A 27,824-nucleotide genomic window follows, 5' to 3' on the forward strand; every position below is an offset into this window, starting at 1 on the left:
ATGAGAGAATTAACTCATCAAAATACAAATCATATTTTGTCATTTGTTTATTTACATTCTATAACTAAAAATTATTTTATTGGGAGAAAACAAAAGCCCTTAAAAATGAAGATTTTCCAGGTGAATACTATAGAAATACTGAGGATGTATTACAGAATACTGTAAATGTATTCTTTTTGCTGATTCAGGTAACACTATTAATATGAAAATATATAGAGCAAATTTTGGCCAAGCACCAGCTGAATATAGTAACAGCAAACTTTTCACTATTGGGCATGACTTAAAATCTTTGTTGTACATTTTTTACTACAAAAAGTGTTCTATTACATTTTTTTCTGATTATTACCATCTGCCCTTTTCATTATAACTTTAAGCTATAACATTAAAATCTTCAAATCTACAGTTTTCCAAATAACTTGCATTAATATTTTCACATCTGTTAAATTCATTGGACAAATAAATAATTCAAAGGCTATTTAAGATTATGAAAGCACATGTTTTCCACATTGGCTTATATTTAAATTTTTCCTTCATGTTTCCTGTGTGAACTCTGGAAGTAGGGGGCTGGAAATTATATAGTACTTTGGATTCGTTAGTGCCACCCAGCCTTGGAGAGTAGCATGAACACTGCTCCAGCAGGTCACCATTTTGAAGATGGGCCAGATGTGCGGCAGTGTTATGGTGGGCAGGGAAGTCTCAAAATAACATGCTACAATCTGCCTATGACTCATCAGCGTGTGTGTGTGTGTGTGTGTGTGTGTGTGTGTGTGTGTGTGTTCCCACGCAATGTTTTCGGCCAAATGGTGCTTAAAAATACTGACAATATTTTACCTCCGCTTGAATCTTGTGATTATCAACTGTGAATTTTCAAGAATGATGCAGAGGCAAATGACTAAAAGCATATAACTAATTGAGGACTGTAGTCCCCAAGGACTAAGAGTAGAGTAGTTAACTAGGAGTAGAAATTAGGGATATTGCTGCATTAAGTAGAACCCTGGGAAATAACCATTAAAATATATATATATATATATATATATATATATATATATATATATATATATATCTCTGTTGAATTAGTTGATGTTAAATAATGGAAAGAGAAACATTAGTTTTTTTTTTGTTCTTTCTGCCATTGTTATGATATTCCCTATAATGATGAGCTATTATGCTTTTCTGGGATTACTCAAAGCTAACGAAAAAGATATTATTGTCATTTCCCAATTGAGAGTGCTAGAAAGATATTGGGGTCGTGGACATATATAGATAGTAAAGCATTTCAAAGATAGAATGATGGATTCACTTTTATATTTTCCTAAGCTGTCAAAACTTCAGTGCTGTGATTTTACCATGTTAGGAGAGATTCTTATTTTCCATGTGTTTGATTGACATACTCACTTTGTGTCTTCACCTTTTTGGGGACGTTATTACCAGAATCTGCTTGGAGTGGGGTCCTGGCTTTCACAAAGTAATTTTGATGTCATTCCTTCCTATGAGAGGAAAAAGAAAGCATCTTGAGGAAGCAGCTTAAATTTGGGGTTCAAATCTTGCATTAGAAAATAAGGAAAATGAGGGGAGTGGATATGGCATCAAAATGTGGATCAACTTTTCTGAGAGATGCCTGTGGTACTGCAACAGGAGACACTCTTCTTTCCCTCTTCTAAGGGTGGTGATGTGGACTTCCAGCATGAAGAAGGGTCAGATGTATTTTCACAAAATCCAACAGATTGTATTTATTTTTAAGAATTTAGTAGTCAAATAGATCATATAATCATATATTTTCAAGTCTGATAAAGTGAAAGGTCTCTGTGTTCTTTGGACCTCCCATCACTTGGTTCCTCTTTTATGAAGCAATGAATGTGATTAATTCTTCTGTAGCTTTCAAGAGATATTTTATATTTTTTCCAAGCAAATTTATATGTATAAATATTTTTCTTCTCTTTTACAGAAACGGTAGCATAGCGCATACAGTGTTCTGCATTTGCTTTTTCAGTTAATACATGTAGAACTCTTTCCTTATTCATTTTGTTGTTATGGGTTGCATAGTATTCCATTGTGAGGATGCACCATAAATTATTTAATTGGCTGACTATTATAAATGTTTAAGTTGCTTCCAATCTTTTGTTCTTATAAAAATGCAAGAAACCTTGTGTACTGCCGGTGGGAGTGTAAAATGGTGCAGTTGCTGTATAAAAGAATTTGATAGTTCCTCAAAAAGTTAAGGATAGAATTTCCATATAATCCAGTAATTCCACTTCAAGGTATATAACCAAAAGAATTCAAAACAGGGCCTCAGATACTTGTATATTGATGTTCGTGGTAGTATCATTCACAATAGCCAAAGGTGGAGCCAACCCAAATCCATAAATAGGTGAATGGATAAACAAAATATGGTGTATACATACAATGGAATAATTATATAGCCTTAAAAAAAAAAGAAGGAAATTCTGATATATGCTACAAGGTGAATGAACTTTAAAACCATTATTCTAAGTGAAATAAACCAGACACAAAAGAACAGCTATTATGTGATTCCACTTAAATGAGCTACCTAGGATATGCAAATTCACAGAGACGGAAGGTAAACTAGTGGCTACCAGGGGCTGGGAGGAGAGGGAAATGGGAGTTATTTTTTAGTAGGTACAGAGTTTCTGTTTGAGAAGGTGAAAATTTTCTGGAAATAGATAGTAATGGTGGTTATATAACAATGTGAATATACTTAATGCCACTGAATAAAATATTTAAAAATGCTTTAAGTAGTACATTTTATGTCATGTGTATTTTACCACAATACAAAAGTAGCCCCCTCAAAATGCAACAGTGAGAAACCTTGTATACCAAATTCTGCATGCTTGGAGTATATCCTTTTGACAAATTTATAAGGTGTGCAAATGATGGTTTGGACTTTGATAGGTGTTTACCTTTTCAACAACAGTGTATTAGGTTGCCTCTTTCCTCACATTCTAAGAATGTATTTAAACTTTTCTCTTTCTGGCAACCTGATAGGTGAAAAATCATTGCTTTTTTTTTTTTTTTCTTTTTCTTTTTAGAATGGAAAGGAAACTGTAAACTTCCTTAAGGGACTGGAATTGGGATCCCATTGGCCTTCTATATTTGAATGGGGAAGATGAGACACATTAGAGTTTTTAACCCAGGCTCTAATGGAAACTATATTTGAGTGATACATTATTAATTAATTTTTAAATGGCCTTAGCCAGAGATGGGTTAAAAAGTTTGCCCAGATGACATATATAGTATTGTTTCAATCTGTACACTTTGTAATTTGGGGGCATTTTAACTTTTTTTCCCAGTTAATTTATCAAACCTCCAACAATGCATAAGATATAATGCCTGCTTTGAGGAGCTCACAGTGTGATGGGGGAAGCCATCTTGAGAGCATTCCAGGTAGGACAGGTGGGCTGCAGCCTAGAATGAGAAGAGTTCTTCTGATTAGCATGTTTTCTACTCTTCAGTAAGTCCAGACCTTGGGCAAGTCTGAGGCTCAGTCTCTTGCCTGTGGAGTTTCTCCTGGACCCCAAGCTTGAGAAGGGGTTTTCACTTTCACTTTTGGTCAACAGCAAGGTCAACAATAATTCTTTTTCATAGTTTGGAATTCTTGATATTAAAGCCATAGTATGTGTGACAAGTGTACCTGTCCTTTCCTTACTTCCTCCCCATTTCCCTGATTACTTTTTTTTTTTTTTTTACTTATGTGTCTTACTTCTTTCTCAAACCCTCCTGAAATCTCATCTGTATTACCAAGCCTTTCTCCAAAGCCTTTCCTACTTCTGCCCACCTTTTACCTATTAATCATTTGTTTCTTCTCCAATTATTTATTTAGCATTACTTTTGTGCTAGACAATAGGTTGAGATACTGAGGATACAAGGATGAATAAGTCCAGTCCCTGTTCTCAGGCTGATACTATTTGAGTGCTTTATTACCTTTATTATAGTGCTTGCCACAGCTTGCCTTGTATTACAGGGCAACCTAATTAGCCAGAGAGCATTTTGATGTGTATGCCTTCAGCCATAGCACATTGCCTAGGACACACAAATGTGTATTGTCCAACCATTCACTTGGGGGGGTGGAGTTGGGGGGGTGGAGAGAGAAGAGATAGAGATAGAGATAGGGAGAAAGAGGGAGAGAGAGATTGAACATTTACTCTGTGCCAGGCAGTTGGATAAGGGCTTTACAACTATTATCTCATTTAACTTTTCTCAGAACACCATGGAGCAGGAATTATTAGTTTCACCATTTCACATGGTAGGAAACTGAGAAACAGTGCTTAAATAACTTGCCAGGGTCACATTGCTGAGAAGTGGCAGAGCCAGGATTCATTCCTGTAGAGTCTGGTTGTAGGACTCTTGCTTTTGGCCACTGTGCTAGATTGATTTTCTTCTCAGTCATCATTCTAGTCAACAGGGCAGTCACATAATCAGCAGCACAACCGCAGTCTGCTTGTAATTACGCTTTAATCATTTTGATGTCCCCAAGGTTCAGTGGCCTGTGTTTGTGTGTTTTACTAAATGTGAGTCCACAGCTAGGTTGTAGTACTGAGCTGGTGAGCTCCAGGCAGCAGGTAGCTTTACATGATGCTTATAGACAGATGTCTGCATTTGTGTGAGCCTCTAAATGCCATGAGATGATGATAATGAAGCTGATTTATGCCACTTACCAGATGGGTCCCCAAAGCTGCTTGGAAACTGGCATAAAATCAAAGGCAACTTGCAGATAGCTATGATGTGACAGCTGATCTTGAGCAGCCTTTTGGTGTGGTTTAAACCAGAGGGTTTCACAAGCTTCACAAGCTTGTCCACTGAAGTCTTATAGCAGTGAATAGTGAAGCATATGTGCCTCTGTGATCTGGTGATGAAGCATGGAATGATCAAGATATGCCATGCCTTGATGTCTCCAGGTTTTAACTTAAAATTAAATGCTTATTTTAATAATCTAATAATCAATAATAGTAATCTAATAATAATCTATCCATGCTTATTTAAAAATGACAAGGTTTTTGATTATTTACCATCAAATACATGGGTACTGTAAGAAGTGTGGTATTATTTTCTGCAATGCCAAGGTCTCTCTGCCGCACCATCTGCTTAGACTTCACTTGAAGGAGCACTGGTTAAATAAAACTGATGTAGGACATTTGAGGTGTGGCCACTTAAAAACAGTTATTGTCATACCAAGTAAGGGATTAGAGGGTCCTCAAGTCCATGGCCATACCACTCTGAATGTGCCTGATCTCATCTGATCTCAGAAGCTAAGCAGGGTTGGGCCTGGCTAGTACTTGGATGGGAGAGAGGGTCCACAAGCTGGTCTTTGCCAATGCACAGTCTAAGGCTGACTGCCCTTTCTAATGGCTGTTTTCAGTCATGGTCATCTGATGTCCCTGTGTGTAGAGACAGATGTAAACTCTCCTACAAGCAGTGTGGACTTATGTAATGTTACAAAGATGATCAGCAGTGTCTCCCTGTCCCTGGGGCTCTAAGTTAATGTGACTTGACCCCCGTCCACAGTGGTACCCATAATTTCTGTACATTTCTAAGGGATTATTTTCTTGAGGCTTTCTCCGGTTTAGCTTTTTATGTCTGCAAGTGTTTTCTGTTTGGTTTTTGTCCACCTGTATGCAAAATTCAGTGCCTCCACTAGTTAACCACCCCAAATCCACCCATTCTAAGCATTTCCTGAGTTTGTAACTGGACTGAATATCTGAGGAATACAGTCTGTCAACAATTTCAGTAGCTCCTCCATCTTCTCACCGTACCCTGACTTTCTTTTCTTTCACCCCTTCCCTCTTAAGAGCAAACAAATTGCTCTCTCTGTCTCATGCCACATAGTTTGCTTTCCTCTGAATCCTTGGCTTCAGTTGACATTCCTGCCCTGCAGGACTCACCTACCCCAAGTGGCACTACTGAAGCATTTTCCCAACAAAGGCAATTCTCTCACTAAGCGGAATTCTCATACCAGTTGCCAAGAGAATAAAATGTTCTTCATATACCCCCCAATAATAAAGTAACAAAAGTTGAGAGTGATTTACTTTCTTTTAGAAAATAAATTAGAACAGACTCAAGGTTATCTCAGTAATAATAGCACTCTCTCTCTCCCTTGCATTCCAATATGCTGTGTTGAATGGGAAAGAAAGGCATGAAGTTACAGCTTGCTCAAAGGGAATTGAGCGTAGGGGTGCTATCTGTGTATGACAGGGGACAAAGAAACCTCTTCTACTTTGCCTGATTCCTGAAGAATTGTTATCTAGCATCTACTCCTACATCCCCAAAGTTGAATTTACAACCTCCTAGAGCAGCAAATAGTTTTTTGGGCAATACTGACAATTTAGACAATTTTCCTTTGTATTAAACTGATATCAACCTTCTGGAGCTTCCATCCTTGTATTCTAACCCTATTTTCATGAACTCTGACTAATTTGACTTCAGTTACATTATATACTCTACATCCCAAAATGTATACTTGAGAAACTACTTTCCTGCTCCAAATGTCTTGGCGGTTCTCCATTCCTGAGAGAATAAAATCTTATCTCCTTAGCAGAATTGTCAATATCCTTGATAAAGAGGATTCAAACATCCCTTTCCACCTTAACCCTCTGCTTTCTCCTTGTCTTTTGTTTCCTGTTGTCCAAGTTCCTCTAATTCCCCAAGTAGATAGGTCACTTTACTTGTTTTTATTCTGCTTTCCTGCCATTTTTTAAAAAGCTTCCCACCTGTCCCATCTCCACTGATCCACATCTTATTTATTTTCCAGTGGTACACTTACCATGAAGCCTTCCTTGATTTCTCCAAATGAGTTGCTGCTGTCTCTGGGCTCCCTATTGTTACTATATATATGTGTGTATAAATATACATATACACATATGTACATATACATATATGTGTGTATATATTTTTTAAGTTTATTTATTTATTGAGACAGAGACAACATCAGTGGGGAGGGGGCAGAGAGAGGGAGAGAGAGAATCCTAAGCCTGACACAGGGCTCAAACCCACGAAACCATCAGCTCATGACCCAAGCTGAAACCATGGGTTGGTTGCTCAACTGACTGAGCCACCCGGGTGCCCTTCCTTATTACTGTAGATCTGTGCTGTCCAATATAGTAGCAAGTAGCCACACGTGACTATTGAGCACGTGAAATGTAGCTAGTCCAAATTGAGATATGTTGTTAAATATAAATTACATCCTGGATTCAAAGACTTAGTACAAAAACAGGGTGTAAACATCTCATTAATAATTTTTTATATTTACTCTGTGTTGAACTGATAAGATTTTGGTTATATGGGTTCATGTAAAATATATTATTAAGTTAATTTCACCTTAAAAACCTTTCCAGTGTGGCTACTAGAAAATTTAAAATTACATATATGGCTTACATTGTAATTCTCTTGAACAGCTCTGCTCTGCTTTAGACCATTATATGGGATTCAGTGTTAAGCACCTTGTACTATCACTCTGTGCATTTCACTCCCTGCTGCTAGACTTTAAATTCTCTGAGGTCAGGACTTATAACCTGTTATTCCTCACTACTCCCCCAAAGAGCCTTTTATTCAGCGGATGTGCAATATATGCTAATGAAACAAAATAGAAAACTTTTTGTTAGAAGGAGTCAGAAATTCAAATGCCTACAGAGACCAGACAGGTAACAAAATTACATGAAGTGAGCTAGGTTTAATGGATCTTGATGTCCGGGGCACAGTAGGATTTAGGGGTCAATTAGCAGTGACTGTGGTCACCTGGAGATTCACAGCTGTGTAAAGGAGGCAGCCGCTTCTCCCCATCAGCTAAAATATTGCCACATAGGAATGTAGGTCTAGAGTTGCCTAGTTCCAATCTTTTGAGAGAAACTGGATATCTGGACTTTTATGTGAATATAACTTGATTTTTATATTGGCCTAATTCTTTAAAAAGTTTGTGTGAGCCAACCAAAACAGTTTGGTGGCCTGGTTACAGCCTGAAAGTTACCAGTTTGTGCTTCTTATCTAAAGGATAAAATGAAATTTACTTGCAGTACCATGTTAGGAAAGAGTAAAACTATTTATTATTGTGGTTTTGATCAAGAAGGGACTGGAATTTGGGCCCTTGAATTTGCAGATTGTTCAGAAATTTATTGGTAGAATGATATTTCCAAACATTTCAAATACTTTGTTAAAAAACATACCCTTCTGCAGAATTTATCAAGACTTAGACCCTTATGGGAAAAAAAGACAGATGTGGAGTCTATGAAATACTTATTGACAGAAGTGTGAGACTGTCAACTTAATGCAAAGGGAATAAAGTGTCTTTCATTCTTAAGTCTGTAACTAGAGTTAAGGAAATGGTCAAAGAAACTGTCACCTACTGAATTTTCAGAGTTCACGTTGCCTGTGTGTTTTCAGAAAGAATCTTGTGGTTGACTGTTGTCCATACATGAAATGACAAAGTTAGAATGAGCTGAATACTAGTTAGAATAATGTTATTTTTAAATGACAGTGTGCTGCTTCTAAGGTAGATTAGCAGTACTCCTTCTTTGGATTTCATTTCTTTGAAATCCAAAATCAATAGACCAAGTAATGCAAAAGAACTCTGGCTTAGAATTGTATTGTGTGTTGAACAGATTCTTATTAATCATTTCCTTTTTTTTGGTGATTTTATAAAGCTCAGTAACCCATAGTCCTAACAATATCAGAATTAGCTTACCAAAGGGGTCATTATTCTATTAAGTAGTAAAATAAATGAAGATATGTATAAGTGCACTTCAATTTCAGTTTTGTTATTTTGCATGTAACTTGAGCACCTGATATCAAAGATTCTATTTACAGTGTTGTCTTTGAAAGTCATCTGTCATGTATAAATGAGTTTCTGAGCGTTTAAAAAATCTCCTAAGCAAACAGAAAGAAGGAGCATGTTATATGATATGAAATCAATGAATTAAGATAATACAGTATTCTCTTAGGCAAATTATGCTGTGTAATTAAAAGCTAGGAACAGTTAATATAGAAATCTGAAATATATTTAGATTGTTAGTCAAGTATCAGTGAACTGTAAATTCATTCTGATTTGTCATTAGCCTTTGAGTAAGTCCTGAAATGTTTCTGTTCCTCAGTTTCCCCATTTCCAAAGTAGTTGTAATAATCCCATTTATCTCTTTAACATAATCATATACTGGCGTAGAAGACAGTGCTTTTTCTGGCAAAGTGTTCTGACATCTGGGCAGATAGATGTGGTTGTCATTTCTACAGTATATTGATGTAACAAACATTTTATAAGAACAGCCTACCTTGCTTTATAGCATCTTATTTTTTACAAAACCAGAGAGCAGCTATTATATTATTATTTAGCTTTACAAACCTGTTATGAAGAGTAGAATAACCATAGAAATTAAGATGATCATATGTCAGCTATATATTTGGATAAATGACATAATAACCATAACATTAATGGAAATCTCTTAATGAGATTCCCAAATGAGAATTCCAAATAAGAAAAAAAACTGTCATTGTTCATATTCCCTTCCAGTCCTAGTCCAAATGCATTTGATTGACCTTTTTACATAACTGTAATCATAATAAACATAAAATTTAGTATTGTCTTTTGTGACAATATACTCTATTTCCCCATGTTTTTTCTTTTTATTTCATTTTTTTAAGTTTTTCATTTTAATTCCACTATCATTAACATACAGTATTATATTATTTTCAGGTGTACCATAGTGATTCAATAATTCTAAACATTACTCCTCATATGATAAGTGTACTCTTAATTCCCTTTACCTATTTCACCCATCCCGCTCCCCTGCTCCCCTCTGGTAACCATCAGTTTGTTGTTTACAGTTAAGGGTCTGTTTTTTGGATTGTCTCTTTTTTTTTTTTCCTCTGTTTTATTTCTTAAATTCCACGTATGAATGAGATCATATGGTATTTGTCTTTCTCTGGCTTATTTCATTTAGCATTATACTCTCTAGATCTATCCATGTTGTTGCAAATGACAAGATTTCATTCTGTTTTGTGGTTGAATAAAACTCTGTTGTATAAACACACCACCTCTTCTTTATCCATTTATCTATTGATGGACACTTGGGCTGCTTCCATAATGTGGCTATTGTAAATAATGCTGCAATAAATATAGAAGTACATGTATCCCTTTGAATTTGTGTTTTTGTAGTTTTTAGATAAATACCCAGTAGTGCAATTATTTGATGGTAGGGTAGTTCTATTTTTGACTTTTTAAAAAAGTTTTATTTATTTTTGAGAGGGGGTGGAGGAGGGGCAGAGAGAAAGGCAGAGAGAGAATTCCAGGTGGGATTTACACCACGGGGCTCAAACTCATGAACAATGAGACCGTGACCTGAGCTGAAATCAAGAGTTGGATGCTTAACTGACTAAGCCACACAGGTGCTCCAATAATTCTTTTTTTAATTTTATGAGAAACTTCCATACTGTTTTCCATAATGGCTCCACCATTTTTTCAGTCCTACCAAGAGTGCACAAGTGTTCTATTTTCTCCATATCTTCACCAAAACTTGTTTTTTCTTGTCTTTTTGATACTACCCATTCTGACAGGTGTGAAGTAATATCTCATTGTAGTTTTTTTTCACTGTAGTTTTGATTTGCACTTCCTTGATGATGAGTGATGTTGAGCTATTTTGCCCATATTTCTGCATAGTTTTTAAAACCACCATTTTATATGGCTGTGTAACGCTCCTTTAAATAAAGGTATCATAATTTACTTAACTATTTTTCTATTGGTGGTAATTTGGCTTTATTAACTCTTTAAAGGAAGATATCCCAGAAGGGAATAGTAAAAAGTTATAAAAGTGTTCCACCTTAACTGGTGGGAAGTAGGTTGTTGATGAGAAAAGGCTTTAAGGTGTCTGTCACCTCCCTGAGTGTGGGATCACCTGCACAGGCCAATGGTCTTGTACAACAGAGTGCAGCCGAAGTCAGTGGTAAAGACACAGATTGGGAGGATTTTGGCATGTAAAGGTCATTCAAGACATGGGACTACAATGTGTATAGTTCAAGAGAAACTGAGGACAGGACTCTAAAGGACAGTCATATTTAAAGGACAAACAGAGAGAGCAGAATGCAAAGGAGACGAAGAAGGAATGGTTAGAAAAACAGTGTTATAGAAACAAAGAGAAACTGTGGCTGTCAGTGATGGTGTGACTTGCATAGGGGCAGAGCTGACTCTGGAATCTAGGGTTACTGATTTCTCACCTAGACATAGTTCCACCACTCCTGAGGTAGGCACAAATTCCTTCCTTAACATTTTCGATTTTCTGCCTGGTTTCAGTCAAGGATAGGATGCCTCCATCTTCCTAGATCTCTTTTGATTCTTTTAAAATTATGTTAATTTCTCAATCTGAATGTGTTAACAGAATAGCTTGATTTAAAAAAAGTAATGTTTTGTCTATTTCCAGTGCTATATTATAGCAATAGTTCCCAAAAGTTGGTTCAAGGATGCTGCCAGAGTTTCGGTTTCATTAGATTTGAGAGGGCTTCACAGGTTTGCATTTTTAATAAGCTCCCAGGTGATTCTGATGTTCATTCAAGTTTGGGAATCCTTGATTTATTAAAAGAATGTAAAAAAGAGATTTTGGAATGGGACATCTACAAGTTTGCCATACCAGAGGTTTAAATAGATAAGGCATATAGTCTCATTTTTCATGACAACTTACTCTCATAAAGAATATATGTTTGCTGAACTTTTGCTCTGATCAGAATACTAGACAGGAATCTGAGGAAATAAAAAAAAAAAACAAGATAGCATGATTAAATAATAGAAGCAGTCATAATGCACAGAGAGAATGAGATTCCTAGATAGATATTTGTGAAAAGTAACATGCTTCAAAGCTAATCACAGCCCGTGGGAAAAGGAGAGTGGTATAAGAGGATGCTTCCTCCAGGGTCCTTCACCTGTGTAATGCTTTGTTTCTTGCCCTTCTTCATGGGGAGCACGTGTTGCACTAGAATGTGCCTTCTTGGACTTGGCATGAGATGCCTTGGTTTGGAAGCCTGCTCTGCCCTTGCCAGCTGAGTGGCCCTCAGAGAGTTCCTTAACCTTTCTGAGTCTGACTTTCTTGTCTGTTAAACATGATAACACCAGCATGAGGAATATTTTGACAATGGGAACATGAAATGATATTCATAATTAACTCTCAAAGGAGCAATTTCCAGTGTGCTCACTTTCTAAGGAATATTTGTGTAATATAAACTTTTTAAATGTTTAAAAATAACTGGTTTTAAATATTCTTTTGTTGTTTGGGTGTGGTGTGTATTTAACTTGGTGTCCCTTTTTTTTTAAACAACTTTATTGAGCTGTAATGTAAACATATAATTCACATGCATAAATTCAACCATTTTAAAGACTTTACAGTTCAACGACTTTTAGCAAATTTACCTAGTTGTGCAACCATGATCATAATCCGGTCTTCGTAACTTGGTATCTTATAGCAATGGTTCCTAAAAACTGTGTTAAGGGGACCAGAAGTTCTGGTTTGATAGATCTGGACTGGGGCCTTTTAACCTATGCTTTTTATTAATGAATACAAACATTTCACAGTCTCCTTTAATGTTGTATGAAATTTATAGATAAATTCATGACTAAATATTAAAGATTGGTTTTGGAATATGCATTAAAAATTATACCTCCTATTCTTTGTTTCACTGCACTTTAAATTTGACGTTTTTTTGGCAAGAGTACTTGCCTTTTAAAGTCTTTAATGGGGGCGCCTGGGTGGTATAGTCAGTTAAGTGACTGACTTCAGTTCAGGTCATAATCTCCTGGTTTGTGAGTTCGAGCCGTGCATCGGACTCCGCACTGACAGTGCAAAGCCTGCTTGGACTTCTCTCTCTTTCCCTCTCTCTCTCTGCCCTTCTCCTGCTTCTGCTCTCTTTCTCAAAATAAATAAACTTTAAAGTCTTTAGCAAATCATTTCCTTTTATTCACATTTATTCCTTTTAGCTAAGTTAAAAATATGACCTTTTAATTGCCAATTTAAATACCTGTCTTTAGTTCTTTTCTAAAAGATGGTTTTGATTTTATTATAAAAGCTTGTGTGCTTTTAAAATCTTTCCTCTATCCTATTATTCCTTTCATTTCATGTGGCCTCTTAGAAACAGGTGTTTCTTTGTGGTGAGATTTGACTTAATTATAATAGAAAGAAAGGAGAGGAAGGAACCTTGTTCTGGTAGGTTTGTTGCACTCAGGAGGCTCTTTAGTAAGCATTGTAATGAACCTTGTTCTAGTTGACGAATGAACAGATTTTATCTTTATTTAGAGACTCTGCTAGATCGGAAGAGTAATATGGAAAGATTTTGCTTTAAACAATATCTTAGAGCTAAAAAGACTAATTTGAGTGATCTTTTCCCACTGACTTAGGGTTTAAATTCATGAGGACTCTATCACCATTTTTTGTTAGTGTTTTCCTGTTAGACTTAAGGTTTAGTTCTGTCCTTTGTTTGAGGTTTCTGTCAACCTATCTGTTATTGGTTATGACTTAACAATTTTGTTTACATTTAAGTGCATGTCTTAAAATATGAATAATTTTCTGATTTTCATTGGAAAAGCTCAGTTGTGGAGTCTTCAGTGGTCCTCACCTCCCTCAGGCTTCAGTGCAGAGGCCTTCTATTTCATTCTACCTACATAACACTTGCTTCTGTTCCTCTTGATCCCTTTTGTGTGCTTGGTCATTTCCGATATATTTGGAAGTCATTTGCTTACTTGTTTTTTGCCTTTCTCCCTCCACTAGAATGTGAATACCAAGAGATCAGAGACTTTTGTTCACTACTGTATCCCTATGTATAAAACAGTGGCTGGTTCTCAAAAATAATTTCTTGAGTATATGATTATTTTTTATTTTTTATTTATTTTATTTGTCTGGAATTTTAAAAGGATTTTATTTATTTATTTATTTATTGGTGTCAAATTTTTAATTTAAATTCTAGTTAGTTAACACATAATAGTGGTTTCAGGAGTAAAATTTAGGATTCATCACTTACATATAACTCCCAGGGCTCATCACAACAAGTGCCCTCTTTAATACCCATCACTCATTTAGCCCATCCCCCACTCACCTCTCCTCCAGCAACTTTCAGTTCTGTTCTCTATGATTAAGAGTCTCTTATGGTTTGCCTCCCTTTCTTGTTTCTTTTTCCTTCCCCTATGTTCATCTGTTTTGTTTCTTAAATTCCACATATGAGGGTTATCAATTGCCATTTAGTTTTCTCTGACTGATTTATGTTGCTTAGCACAACAGATTCTAGTTCCATCATGTCATTGTAAATGGTAAGATTTCATTCTTTTTAATGGCAGAGTAATACTCCATTGCAAATATTTACCACCTCTTCTTTATCATATTATAGATAATTTATCTATAAATTATCCATTTATCAACGGACATTTGGTCTCTTTCCATAACCTGGCTATTGTTAATAATACTGCTCTAAACATCGTGGTACATGTGCCCCTTTAAATCAGTATTTTTGTATTCTTTGGGTAAACACCTAGTAGTGCAATTGCTGGGTCATAGGGTAGTTCTATTTTTAACTTTTTGAGGGACCTCCATACTGTTTTTCAGAGTGGCTGTACCAGTTTGCATTCCCACCGTCAGTGTAAGAAGGTTCCTCTTTCTCCACATCCTTGCCAACATCTGTTGTTTCCGGTGTTGTTAATTTTAGCCATTCTGACAGATGTGAGGTGGTATCTCATCACAGTTTTAATTTGTATTTCCCTGATGATGAGTGATGTTGAGCATCTTTTCATATGTCTGCTGGCCATCTGTATGTCTTCTTTGGAAAAATGTCTATTCATGTCTTCTGCCCATTTCTTAACTGGATTATTTGTTTTTTGGTGTTGAGTTTAATGAGTTCTTTATATATTTTGAATACTCACCCTTCATCCAATATGTCATTTGCAAATATCTTCTCCCATTCCATAGACTGCCTTTAACTTCACTGATTTTTTTTTCCTCCTTGGCTGTGCAGAAGCTTTTTATCTTTTTTGTTTTAATGTTTTAGAAGCTTTTTATCTTAATGAAGTCCCAATAGTTCATGTTTGCTTTTGTTTCCATTGCCTCCAGAGACATATCTAGTAAGAAGTTGCTATGGCCCAAGGGCGCCTGGGTGGCTCAGTTGGTTAAGTGTCCCAACTTTGGCTCAGGTCATGCATGATCTTGCAGTTCGTGGGTTCGAGCCTCACATTGGGCTCTGTGCTGACAACTCAAAGCCTGGAGCCTGCTTCAGATTCTGTGTTTCCTCTCTCTCTGCCCCTCCCCAACTCCTGCTCCATCTCTCTGTCTCAACATTAAACAAAAATTAAAAAAAAAAAAAAGAAGTTGCTATGGCCGAGATCAAAGAGGTTGCTGCTTATCTTCTGTAGGATTTTGATGGTTTCCTGTCCCACATTTAGGTCTTACATCCATTTTGAATTTTTTTGTGTATGGTGTAAGAAAGTGGTCCAGGTTCATTCTTCTGTATGTTGCTATTCAGTTTTCCCCACACCATTTGTTGAAGAGACAGTCTTTTTACTTTTAAAAAAATTTTTTTTTCATGTTTATGTATTTTTGAGAGATAGAGAGACAGAGCATGAGTGAGGGAGGGGCAGAGAGAGAGAGAGGGAGATACAGAATCCAAAGCAGGCTCCAGGCTCTGAGCTGTCAGCACAGAGCCTGATGTGGGGCTCGAACTCACGAACCATGAGATCATGACCTGAGCCGAAGTCGGACGCTTAATGACTGAGCCACCCAGGTGCCCCAAGACTGTCTTTTTTCCATTGGATATTCTTTCCTGCTTTGTTGAAGATTAGTTGACCATATAGTTATGGTTCCATTGCTGGATTCTCTATTCTATTCCATTGATCTATGTGTCTGTTCTTGTGCCAATATCATACTGTCTTGATGACTACCTCTTTGTAATATAGCTTGAAGTCCAGAATTGTGATGCCTCCAGCTTTTCTTTTCTTTTTCAGGATTACTTTAGCTATTTGGGGTCTTTTGTGATTCCATACGAATTTTAGGATTGTTTGTTCTAGCTCTGTGTAAAATGTGCTTGGTGTCTTGATAGAGATTGGATTAAATGTATAGATTGCTTTGGGTAGTATAGACATTTTAACAATATTTGTTCTTTCAGTCCATGAGCATGGATGTTTTTCCATTTCTTTCTATCCTCTTCAATTTCTTTCATAAGTGTTGTATAGTTTTCAGAGTACAGATCTTTTACCTCTTTGGTTAGGTTTATTCTTAGGTATCTTAATAGTTTTCAGTGCGATTGTAAATGAGATTGATTCCTTGATTTCTCTTTTTGCTGCTCATTTTTGGTGTATAGAAATGCAACCAATTTCTGTACGTTGATTTTATATCCTGTGACTTTGCTGAATTCTTGTATTAGTTCTAGCAATGTTTTGGTGGAGTCTTTCAGGTTTTTTGTATAGAGTATCATGACATCTGCAAATAGTGAAAATTTGACTTCTCCCTTGCTAATTTGGATGCCTTTTATTTCTTTTTGTTGTCTGATTGCTGAAACTAGGAGTTCCACTACTATGTTAAATAAAAATGAGGAAAAACTTTCAGTTTCTACCCATTGGGGATTATATTAGCTCTGGGTCTTTTGTATATGGCCTTTATGATGTTGAGGTATATTCCCTCTATCTCTCTACTTTGTTGAGGATTTTTATCAGGAGCAGATGCTGTACCTTGTCAGATGCCTTTTCTGTATCTATTGAGAGGATTGTATAATTCTTATCCTTTCTTAATATGATTATCATGTTGATTGATTTGTGAATATTGAACCATCCCTGCAGACCAGGAATAAATCCCACATGATTGTGGTGAATGATTCTTTTAATGTACTGTTGGATTTGATTTGTTAGTATCTTGTTGAGAATTTTTGCATCTATGTTCATTAGGAATATTGCCTGTAATTCTCCTTTTTAGTGGGGTCTTTGTCTGGTCTTGGAATCAAGGTAATGCTGGCCTTGTAGAATGAGTTGGAAGTTTTCCTTCTATTTCTATTTTTCAGAACAGTTTGAAAAGAACACGTATTAATTCTTCTTTAAATGTTTAGCAGAATTCCCCCGGGAAGCCATCTGGCCCTGGACTTTTGTTTGCTGAGAGATTTTTGATTACTGATTCAGTTTCTTTTCTGGTTATGAATCTGTTCAAATTTTCTATTTCTTCCAGTTTCAGTTTTGGTAGTCTATATGTTTCTGGGAATTCTTCTAGATTACCCAATTTGTTGGTATATCATTTTTCATAATATTCTCTTATACTTATTTGTATTTCTGTGGTGTTGGTTGTGATCTCTCTTCTTTCATTCATGATTTTATTTATCTGGCTCCCTTCTCTTTTCTTTTTGAGAAGTATGGCTAGGGGTTTGTCAATTTTATTAATTCTTTCAAAAACCACCTCCTAGTTTCATTGATCTGTTCTGCTGGGTTTTTTGTTTGTTTGTTTGTTTCTATATCATTTATTTCTGCTCTGATCTTTATCATTTCCCCTCTGCTGACTTCAGTCTTCATTGCCATTGCTTTCTAGCTCATGTGGGTGTAAGGTTAGGTTGTATATTTGAAAATTCTCTTGCTTCATGAGGTAGACCTGTATTGCTATGTACTTCCCTGTTATGAATGCTTTTGCTGTCTCCCAAAGGTTTTGGATTGTTGTGTTTTCATTTTCATTTGTTTTCATGTATTTTTTTAATTTCTTTTTAAGTTTCCTGGTTGACCCATTCATTCTTTAATAGGATGTTCTTTAACCTTCATGTATTTGAGGGCTTTCTAAATTTTTTATTGTGTTTGACTTCAAGTTTCATAGCATTGTGATCTGAAAATATATATGGTATGATCTCGAATTTTTGTCGAATTATTGTCGAATTATTGAAGGCTGATTTGTGACCCAGTATGTGATCTGTTCTGGAGAATGTTCCATGTTGTTCCATGTGCCCTTGAAAAGAATGTGTATTTCTGCTGCTTTAGTATGAAATGTTCGGAATATATCTATTAAGTCCATTTGGTCCAGTGTGTCATTCAAAGCAATTGTTTCCTTGTTGATTTTCTGCTTAGATGTTCTGTCCATTGCTGTAAGTGAGGTGTTCAAGTCCCCTACTATTATTGTGTTATTATCAGTGTGTTTCTTTATGTTTGTTATTAATTGATTTATATATTTGGGTGCCATCAAGTTTGGGCCATAAATATTTATAATTGTTAGATCTTCTGGTTCGGTAGACCCCTTTATTATGATATAGTGGCCTTCTTCATTTCTTGTTATAGTCTTTGTCTTAAAATCTAGTTTGTCTGACATAAGTATGGTTACTCCAGGTTTCTTTTGACATCCATTAGCATGATAAATTGTTCCCCATCCCCTCACTTGCTGTCTGTAGGTGTATTTAGGTCTAAAGTGAGTCTTTTGTAGTCAGCATATAGATGGGTCTTTTTCTCCTCTCAATTCTGATATGCTATGTCTTTTGATTGGAACATTTACTCTATTTACATTCAGAATGATTATTGATAGATTTGAATTTAGTGCCATTGTATCACATGTAAAGTCATTGTTTCTGGAGATTTTCTCTGTTCCTTTGTAGTCTTTGTTGCTTTTGGTCTTTCTTTCCCACTCAAAGAGTTCTCTTTAACATTTGTTGCAGGGCTGGTTTAGTGGTCATGAAGTCCTTTAGTTTTTGTTTGTCTGGGAAACTCTTTTGTCTCTCCTATTCTGAATGACACCTTTGCTGGATAAAGTATTATTGGCTGCATATTTTCCCCATTCAGCATGTTGAAAATATCATGCCACTCCCCTCTGGCCTGACAAGTTTCTGTGGATAGATCTGCTGCTAACCATATTTGTCTTCCCTTGGAGGTTAGGGATTTCTTTTCCCTTGCTACTTTTAGGATTTTTTTCTTTATCTCTGTATTTTGCAAATTTTATTCCAATATGCCTTTGTGTTGGCCTGCTTTTGTTAATTTTTATGGGAGTTCTCTGTGCCTCCTGGATTTGTATGTCTCTTTCCCCCAGATTTAGGAAGTTTTCAGCTATAATTTGCTCAAATAAACCTTCTGATCCTTTTTCCACTCTTCTTCTGAGACTCCTATGATATGAATGCTATCATGCTATACAGAGTTGCTGAGTTCCTTAAGTCTACATTCATGATCAAATAGTGTTCTTCCACTCTTCTTTTTAGCTTCATTATTTTCTATAATTTTATCTTCTATATCACTTACTCATTCCTCTGTTTCTTCCATCCTTGTAGTCATTACATCCAGTTAGTTTAGTATCTCAGTTATAACATTTCTTTATTCCAGCCTGAATAATTTTAGGTCTTTTTTCTTAAATTTTTAAAAATGTTTATTTTTGAGAGAGAAAGAGAGACAGAAAGTGAGCAGAGGAGGGGCATGGCAGAGAGAGAGAAGGAGACACAGAATTTGAAGCAGGCTCTAGGCCCGAAGCTGACAGTACAGAGCCTAATGCAGACCTTAAACTCATGAGCCATGAGATCATGACCTGAAATGGTTGGATGCTTAACCGACTGAGCCACCCAGGTGCCCCATTTTAGGTCTTTTATCTGTGTTTTCTCTGCTTGTCTTAAGCCCAGCTAGTATCCATATGATTGTCTTTTTAAATTCTGGTTCAGGCATATTACTTATGTCAGTTTTGATTAGATTCCTGGCCATGGCCTTTTCTTCTTCTTTCCTTTAGGATGAATTCCTCCATCTTGGCGTTTTGTCTAGGTCTCTGTCTTTTGTGTGTTAAGAAAGCCTATTACATTTCCTGCTCCTGAGAGTAATAGCTATTTTAAGAAGATGTCATATACAGTCCAGGGCCTGGTGCTTCAGAAAGTGTTTCTTGTGTATGTTACGTGCACTCTGCTGTTGTGTTTTGGCTGCTTTTCACCTCAGGTCAGTCCTCTGCAGAGTTTCTCCTTGCCTGCAGTGGGGAGTGTTTGAACCTTGTTCAGGGTGTGGTGAGTTTCAACTAGGTGTTTTGATCTGCTTGTTAAAACAGATCTAGGGTGCCTGGGTGGCTCAGTTGGTAAAGCATCCGACTTTGGCCTCAGGTCATGATCTCGCGGTCTGTGAGTTAGAGCCCCACGTCAAGCTCTGTGCTGACAGCTCAGAGCCTGGAGCCTGTTTCAGATTCTGTGTCTCCCTCTCTCTATGACCCTCCACTGTTCATGCTCTGTCTCCCTCTGTCTCAAAAATAAATAAACATTAAAAAAAATTAAAAAAAAGAGGCTAGATCCTATTTTACTAGATCTGAAGTTTTGCAGCACTTTATGGTCAGTAGACTTGGTGCATTTGGAGGTTTGTGCTGGTCCTCCGAGGGAGGGGCTTGCCTCTCTTGTCCTGGGAGGGGGAGTTTACGCCTGCTCCTGTTCAGGAAGCTGTCACAGAGGAGCGAACAATCTCCCCTCACATGTCCCAGGCATTCCTCAGATCCCTGCCTTCATCCTGTGTGTGTCCGAGCCATCTGCCCATTCAGTGGCACAGTGCCTGTGTTTTATTTTAGGCATGCTGCCTGGGTTTCAAAACTCCAAATTTTAGGAACCCCATGCAGCAAGGACCCGCACCAATCCTCTGGGGGTAGGTCTCACCACACTGTGGCTGGTACCAGTTTGTTCCAGAAGAGCAGTTGCACAAACTCACAGGGGCTTGGAGTTTATGGTAATAAAGTGCAGCAAAAAGCCAGTGTCCAAGTTGGCTACCCTCAGCAGGTGTCTCTGCTCCCATGCTAATGAGTGGGCAGTGCAATGGTGCCCGCCAGCTCTTTTGTTCCCAGAGAGGCAGTGCTACCTCTCCCAAATGCACTCCAAGAAGGGGAACTGCCTCTCCTAGTGTGACCCAGGGGATCCTTAGACCATGCTGTCCATTCCCAGGCCTCTGCCCTCCTTCTCCGTAGGAGCACTGCTATGCCCGCCAGACTCAACTCAAGTGATGGCATAGACTTCTAAAACTTGTATTTGAGCTCCACTTCTTGTGAAAACTTGTGATAGTCAGCCCTTCTCATTTTCCTAGTCAGTGGTTTTGGGGAAGTGTTTTTCTTGTGCAATCCCCTGCATGTGATCAGGCTCTCTCCCCACATGCAGCACTTGTGATTCATTTCTTCCCCAAATTATGTCTCCGCACCTCCTACCTTCTACAGTGTGGCCCTTTTCTCCCTCTAGTTGTGCAGTTTGTTCTCTCAGTCTTCAGATCGATTTCTTGGGTATTCAGAATGATTTGACATTTAGCTGTGTTCAAGGCATGAGGGGTAGGGTCCTCTTACTCTGCCATCTTAACTCTAATTTATTTTTTAATAATGGGGCATACTTGTATCCTGGGTTATCTGTCTTCTTTTTTTTTTAATTTTTAAATGTTTATTTATTTTTGAGAGAGAGAGACACTGCGAGCAGGGTAGGGGCAGAGAGAGACACAGAATCTGAAGCAGGCTCCAGGCTCTGAGCTGTCAGCACAGAGTCCAACACAGGGCTCAAACTCACAGACGGTGAGATCATGACCCAAGATGAAGTTAGACGCTTAACTGACTGAGCCACCCAGGCACCCCTGTCTTCTTATTTTTTTTACTTGGTTTTTTTTCTTTGTAATCTGGAAATCTTCATTTTTAAATAAGTTTATTTATTTATTTTTGAGAGAGAGAGAGAGCGAGAGCGAGTGTGAGCCAAGGAGGGGCAGAAAGAGAGAGAGGGACAGAGAGAGAATCTCAAATAAGCTCCATGCTGTCAAGCATAGAGCCAGACATAGGGGCCAAACTCACTAATCACGAGATCATGACCTGAGCCAAAATCAAGACTCTGATGCTTAACTGACTGAGCTACCCAGGTACCCCTGGAAATCTTCCTCATTAAAAAAATTTTTTTTAATGTTTATTTATTTTTGAGAGACAGAGAGAGAGAGATAAAGCAGGGCAAGGGCAGAGAGAGAGGGGGACAGAGGATCCGAAGCAGACTCTGTGCTGACAGCCGAGAGCCTGATGCAGGGCTCAAACCTACAAACTGTAAGATAATGACCTGAGTTGAAGTTGGACGCTTAACTGACTGAGCCACCCAGGTGCCCAAAAATCTTCCTCATTTTTAAAAGCTTTACCATCTGCTATGGATTGCTAAATTTCTGATTTTTATCTGCATATAAAGGTCTGCCCACCCCTGCCCTCCTTCAGTGTTAAGTGGGAGTTCTGGGGGAACCTCTTCCCCTCTGCCTCTTTCCTGGCCTGCCCTCCGTCACCGGTCACCAGCCCTCCCTCTTGACCAGGCAGAGGGTAGAGCCGGCGGGCAGGGGCGTGAGGTGGCCCACAGCCCCCTTCTCTGGTTGCCAGTATTCCCCTGTCCCTTTTTAAAATGAAATGCCCTCGTTTGTAAATCCTTAGACGCTTGAGAATAAAACCCCTCCCTTTTCTTCCAAAAAAAAAAAAAAAAGGAAGCAGAGTTCATTACCAACGGCACTTCACTGTGGCTGCAAAAACCTCTGCTCACCTTCACCTTCTTTTCCACTTAATTGCTGTTTCCTGCTAGGTTTCTCAGCTTCATTGTTTATGTTGCCCATGAACTTTGGCAGAAGACATGCAACCCCTGAGTCAAAGACAAAGGATGGTTTATTAGTTACAGAAATAGCAATAACCAGAGTATCATCATTACCTTGTGCCATTTCCCCAAACCTCAGTTCCCACAAGGCAATATGACAAATAGGCGACACCTGCACACATAGTGGGTTATATTATAGTAGAGGAATCCTATGTTTAGAGAATCCAGATCTTTTATAGTAAGCTAAAAACATATTTGTCCTTTGCCACAAAGGGGGGACATAATCTTTGTAATACTGGGCAGTGAACAAATCTATGGTTGCTGTGAAGAGACACTATCTCCAACTTCCAAGGCTGTTCACTATACAAACATCCTTGAAAAGATGTCCAAAACAAGAGCAGTCATTGCTTCTATTTGCAAGAAAAAAACAACACAATCAGAACCAATCCCTTAAACCATCAACTATCAAGGTTTATCTTATAAAGCTAGGTGACTTTCTTCTTAAGTTTCTATATTGTCCTTTCTAGTTAGCCTTATAGCGGCTTGTGTTAATGATTTCACAGAATCTACTTAGGCCTGCAAAGAGGAAGTCCAGGGCAATTTTACCACCCATAACAACTTTGGTCAGTGAGTTGAAGCTGATCTGAATACAGAGCCAAAATGATATCATTGATCATTTCAGGTAAAGTCAGGAACAGTTTTCTAACTGGATGACTACCATTATAGGAAAAACTGCTTGTAGGGTAAGTATTAATAATGAGCCAGTTATCCCCTTGGAAGCTCCTTAGAGCAACCTTGGGGATCCTTCCTCGGTTGGAGTGATTTCTTCATTTTGGAGAGATTTCTTCAGTCATCTGAGGGTTTCATGGTCTGTTAATGATATTTGTTTAAATACTTAAAAGTCTCTTGCGCCTTAGGTGCAAATCTCTGTGTCAGAGGAAGTTAATGTTCAGCTTCCATATGAGAGATTTAGTCCTGGGGACACACATGATGTCCCTGGAAAAATAGTATTGTTTACAATTGTTCCTTCAGGTGGCAGAGTGGGGATAAAATTTCCCCCAGAGGGATAGCGAGCGCTTTTTCATGATTAGGCCAACAATAGGCTTAAATTTGCCACTTCCATTTGGCATATGAAGCTTGTCTGACCCTCTGTGTTAGTCATTAAATCTGAGTTGACCCACCCTCAAAATGGGAATGGGCCACAGAGTCACAAGTTCAGTTTTGACAAGATCCATAGCGGCTTTTCAGAAGGAGTATACCTGGTGTTTGTGTCAAGGAGGCAAGGGTTCCAAAACCCCAGGAGACACCTATGCATGCATGCTGCCTCCTTTTGCTTGAGGCTCCAATAAGCAAAATTAGGCAGAGAGTCCTGTAGTTCAATAGGTTCATCAGGGTGGTGGAGCTTCAAAGGTAGAGAATATGTCACCCAGGTGCCCCATCCTAGGTGATTCTAATGTGCAACCAGGGCTGTGGACTAATGACAGGAAGGGCTGAGTTCATCATTTTATATCTCAGGGTGTTAATCTCAGTTTCTGGGTGGAGTGGAGAGACAGGGTAAGGATATTTTTCTTTTTCTAGGACCCCCAGGTTAAGTGATAAGATACAGGGAGCCAAGACCTGCATGGTGCTAGCAGTATAGTCTGCTTCTGGCTTAAGTCTTAAATTAAAAGTGCAGAATAAATCATTGAATGTCAGGGTGAAAAAAAATATTTCTTCTGCCTCAGCCAGGAAGAAATAAGATGGTTTCATTGTCTGAAGTGTCTGTTATCCCTCTCTCCTACAGACACTAAGAGAAGAATCATCTCAGTAAAACTCCTTTGGAGTGTGAATTTATGCAATAATTTTCAAAAATTTTAGGAATATAATATATATATATAATATATATATATATATAATGTATATATATATAATATATATATTCATTTTATATATATATTTGTATTTCCAGCAGAGAAATAACATTTCAAAAATTGCATTTTGGAACTAGATTAGTGAGTCTCTTGCTTATGCTAGACCTTTTAATTTCTATTAAAATAGTGTTTCAGTTATAAAAGTGCTTTCACCCTTCTTCCTTTGAATTACTCAGTTTACTGGTGTATTATTGAAATGGCTTTCAAAAAACATTTTTGGGAATATCAACCTTTCACCAGCCAAAAAGTACTCACAACCAATTTCTGGACAAGCAATGTTATTGTCACACTATTCCCCATGTCAGTCATCAGAGAGAGTTCATTTTCATCATCAGCCTCCCTGCCCCAGCTTCACTTATCTCCATTTGCTGATATCTGTATCCTTAACCATGGTTCTCATGAGATCCACACCTTTATATCCAACTACTTACCAGACATTTATAGCAGAGCAAGTGTCTCAAAAGTGCAATTAATAAAATAAAAAATACATTTCTCTACCTTCTCCACCCCCAAATCTGCTCCTTCTTTTTTTTCTTTTCCTTCTCAAAAGCATCATCCACTCTGTTACCCACATCAGAAGTTGGGTGGTCAGAGTACTTCCCATGTCCAAATTCAGCAGTGATTCTTGCTAGCCCTGCCTCCCGATAATCTCTCACATCTGTCCCTTCCTTGCTTTTGTGGCTCTTCCTTAATTCACACTCTTACCTGAACTCTGATAAACTGCCAGAATTGCCTGTCCCTAGTCCATTATCCACATATTATCTATTATGCCTGAGAGATCTTTCTAAATATATTTTTGATCATTTTATTACCTACTTAAGATTCTTCAATGACTTCATATTAGCCAAAGGATTAGATTTCAACTTGGCACAGAATGGCTGGCCCTTGTTCACCTTTGCAGTTTTTGTGCTACTATGGTGCCTCATGTTGAACTTTTTTTGGCTAACTCAGTATCAATTTGTTTGAAATGGAGTTTGACTTGTGAGAATAAGATACTAATTTGTGTTTCTCCATTTTAAATGGAGACATTTTTTTCTGTTTTTTTGTATGCATTTTTATGAAAAGTATTGCTAAGGTATAACATTATTGTTTGAAATTAATATGTTTTAATAAAATGGCAAAAATTGGGATTATCCTTCCTAAGAAATTCAAAATCTCTGATTATCAACCCTGAGGAAAGTTTAATGATTGAAGACAATTTAGTCTTTTGGAAGTATAAAACATGATCTGATAAGGATTTATAAAATTGGGATTATCCTTCCTAAGAAATTCAAAATCTCTGATTATCAACCCTGAGGAAAGTTTAATGATTGAAGACAATTTAGTCTTGTTAGAAGTATAAAACATGATCTGATACGGATTTATCTAAAGAAATTTATAAAGTTTAGGTATGTTCTAGGATTTCTTAATTGGGATTTAACTAATTAAGATGTCCCTTACAGTTAACTTAATAAAGTCTTAATTCCTAAGTTCATGTGGAATTTTATGTGGTTCAAATTTTCAATGTATAATACACCTTTCAATTTAAAAAATAACTCAATTGATTCTTTAAAAATGTAGTTGAAGGTGTGATACGCTCACAGGTTTCAAAATCAAAATATGTAAAAACCTATACAATGAAGTTTCCCTCTACCCTGGGCTCCATGTGGTCAGCCTTCTGTACCTCTGTAGTCAGGATACCAGGAATATGTTTCTTACACATCTTTCCAGAGTTCCTTTATGTATATACAAGTAAATACAAATATATATTTTTATTTTTATCCATTTCTAATGCAAATGGTAGTATAATACATACATGGTGTTCTGCAGCCTGTGTTGACATGTTTTATATTCACAGAAAATTCAAGAACTAAACTATGGGCTTCATGGAAGTATTAAAGATTTCTTGGATATGTGTTTATAATATGCACTTATCTACTTAAGGATTTTCTGAGGCAAATATTGAATTTAAGGTTGCACTCCCCTAGCCCTGAGCAGGTTTCTAAGACTTTTCTCTCCCACCAACTTGCTTATATTTCTTGAATAGAGATTAATCTAATATTAGGTTACAGACAAAATTGAAAATGTAAAACTACAACTAAGAACAGCAATTAATAACATAAATTTCTGGCATTAAATATGATTGACATTTATATTGTCTGTGACAGTATAGCTGTGGATATAATTAAGAATATTTATTGTAATCATGTCAGGATAACTCTTTACAAAAGTAGGCTGTAGTCACTCTTCCCTGCCTTGCCACCCACCTCTATCACCCCACTGACTCCAAGCCTGTGTTGCTGGCTGTTGAGGACTTTAATGTAGAGAGGCCACTCTCATTCACTCAGAACTGCCCCAGGCACCCTCCTAGTCATCTGCCCTGCAGCAAGGATCTACAATAGGTCATAGACATCAATTCAGGGTGGAGAAGAGTGCTCTGGATTTGGCTCTAAAATGTGGGTTCAAGTTCTGGCTCTGTCTCTTATTAGTTAGGTAACCTAATCAATGCATTTAGCTTTTTTTTTTTTTTTTTTTTTTTGAAGTATAGTTGACACATATTACATTAGTTTCAGGTGTTCGATATAGTTATTTGATAAATTTATACATTATGAAGCTTTTAAAAAGTTTTGTAAGACCCATTATTTTCATATGTAAATGAGGCTGGCAGGTAGGTAGTGGGTAATACAAACATAAAATGTGAAAATACCTCATGACCAACACAGTGTTATTTGAATGTTTCTGTCACCATGACTTCACTGGGATTTCTGAGGAGGAACAGGTTTTGCAAGTAGCTGTGTAAATGTGTGTGTCCAGCAGTGGGAGAATGAGAAATTTTCAGGAAAATAAGCCTGAGGGTTTGTCATTAGAGTTTTGTTTTGAGGTTAGTTATTGTTTGGTTTTGCCCTTTAGTTTTTATCTTAGGTGTGTCCTGATCACCCCAACAAACTTTTGGTTGTATTTGATGGTAAATTTACATAATTTAGTTGGTTCTGGCTTAGAATGGCCTTTCGGCAGGTACTGAAAAATGTGTAGGTTGCTTCCAAAGGCTACTCTCCCTGTAAGACATGATGTAACATGACAGACTCAGTCATCTATGTTAAACCTTCTCAAAGTTGAGTGAGCATTGGCATCACCTGGAAGACTGTTAAAACACTGATTGCTGGGCCCCACCTCACTCTTTCTGGTTCATAGTATCTGGAGTGGAGGATCAAGAGTTTATATTTCTAATGGGTTCCTAGGTGATGCTGATGCTAATGCTGATGGTTTAGGGACTGCATTTTAAGAATCACTGATCTAAAACCTAGGGCAGTGTTTCTTAAGGTACGTTTCAAAGAACTGCCTTGTTCAGAAACACATGAGGCTTGGTAAGAATGCAGATCTTTGGTTTCCACCCTAATCTCAAGGAATCAGAGTCTCTGGGATTTGGGAGCTACAGTTTCCATC

General features: G+C 37.4%; 1 long non-coding RNA gene across 1 annotated transcript in view; it reads right to left on the reverse strand.

Annotated features, from left to right (window-relative positions):
• LOC131512218 (uncharacterized) overlaps window positions 1-25,191 on the reverse strand; it is a 35,563-nt gene extending 10,372 nt beyond the window's left edge. The window contains exons 1-4 of the long non-coding RNA XR_009262031.1: window positions 25,107-25,191; window positions 22,444-22,539; window positions 3,367-3,423; window positions 1,396-1,487 (exon numbers count right to left, since the gene is read on the reverse strand). This is a non-coding gene — a long non-coding RNA (uncharacterized LOC131512218). The remainder of the gene's footprint in view (window positions 1-1,395; window positions 1,488-3,366; window positions 3,424-22,443; window positions 22,540-25,106) is intronic.
• Between the last annotated feature and the right edge of the window lie 2,633 nt (window positions 25,192-27,824).

The sequence above is a fragment of the Neofelis nebulosa genome, chromosome 5 (assembly GCF_028018385.1).
Source record: "Neofelis nebulosa isolate mNeoNeb1 chromosome 5, mNeoNeb1.pri, whole genome shotgun sequence".
NCBI lineage: Eukaryota > Metazoa > Chordata > Mammalia > Carnivora > Felidae > Neofelis > Neofelis nebulosa.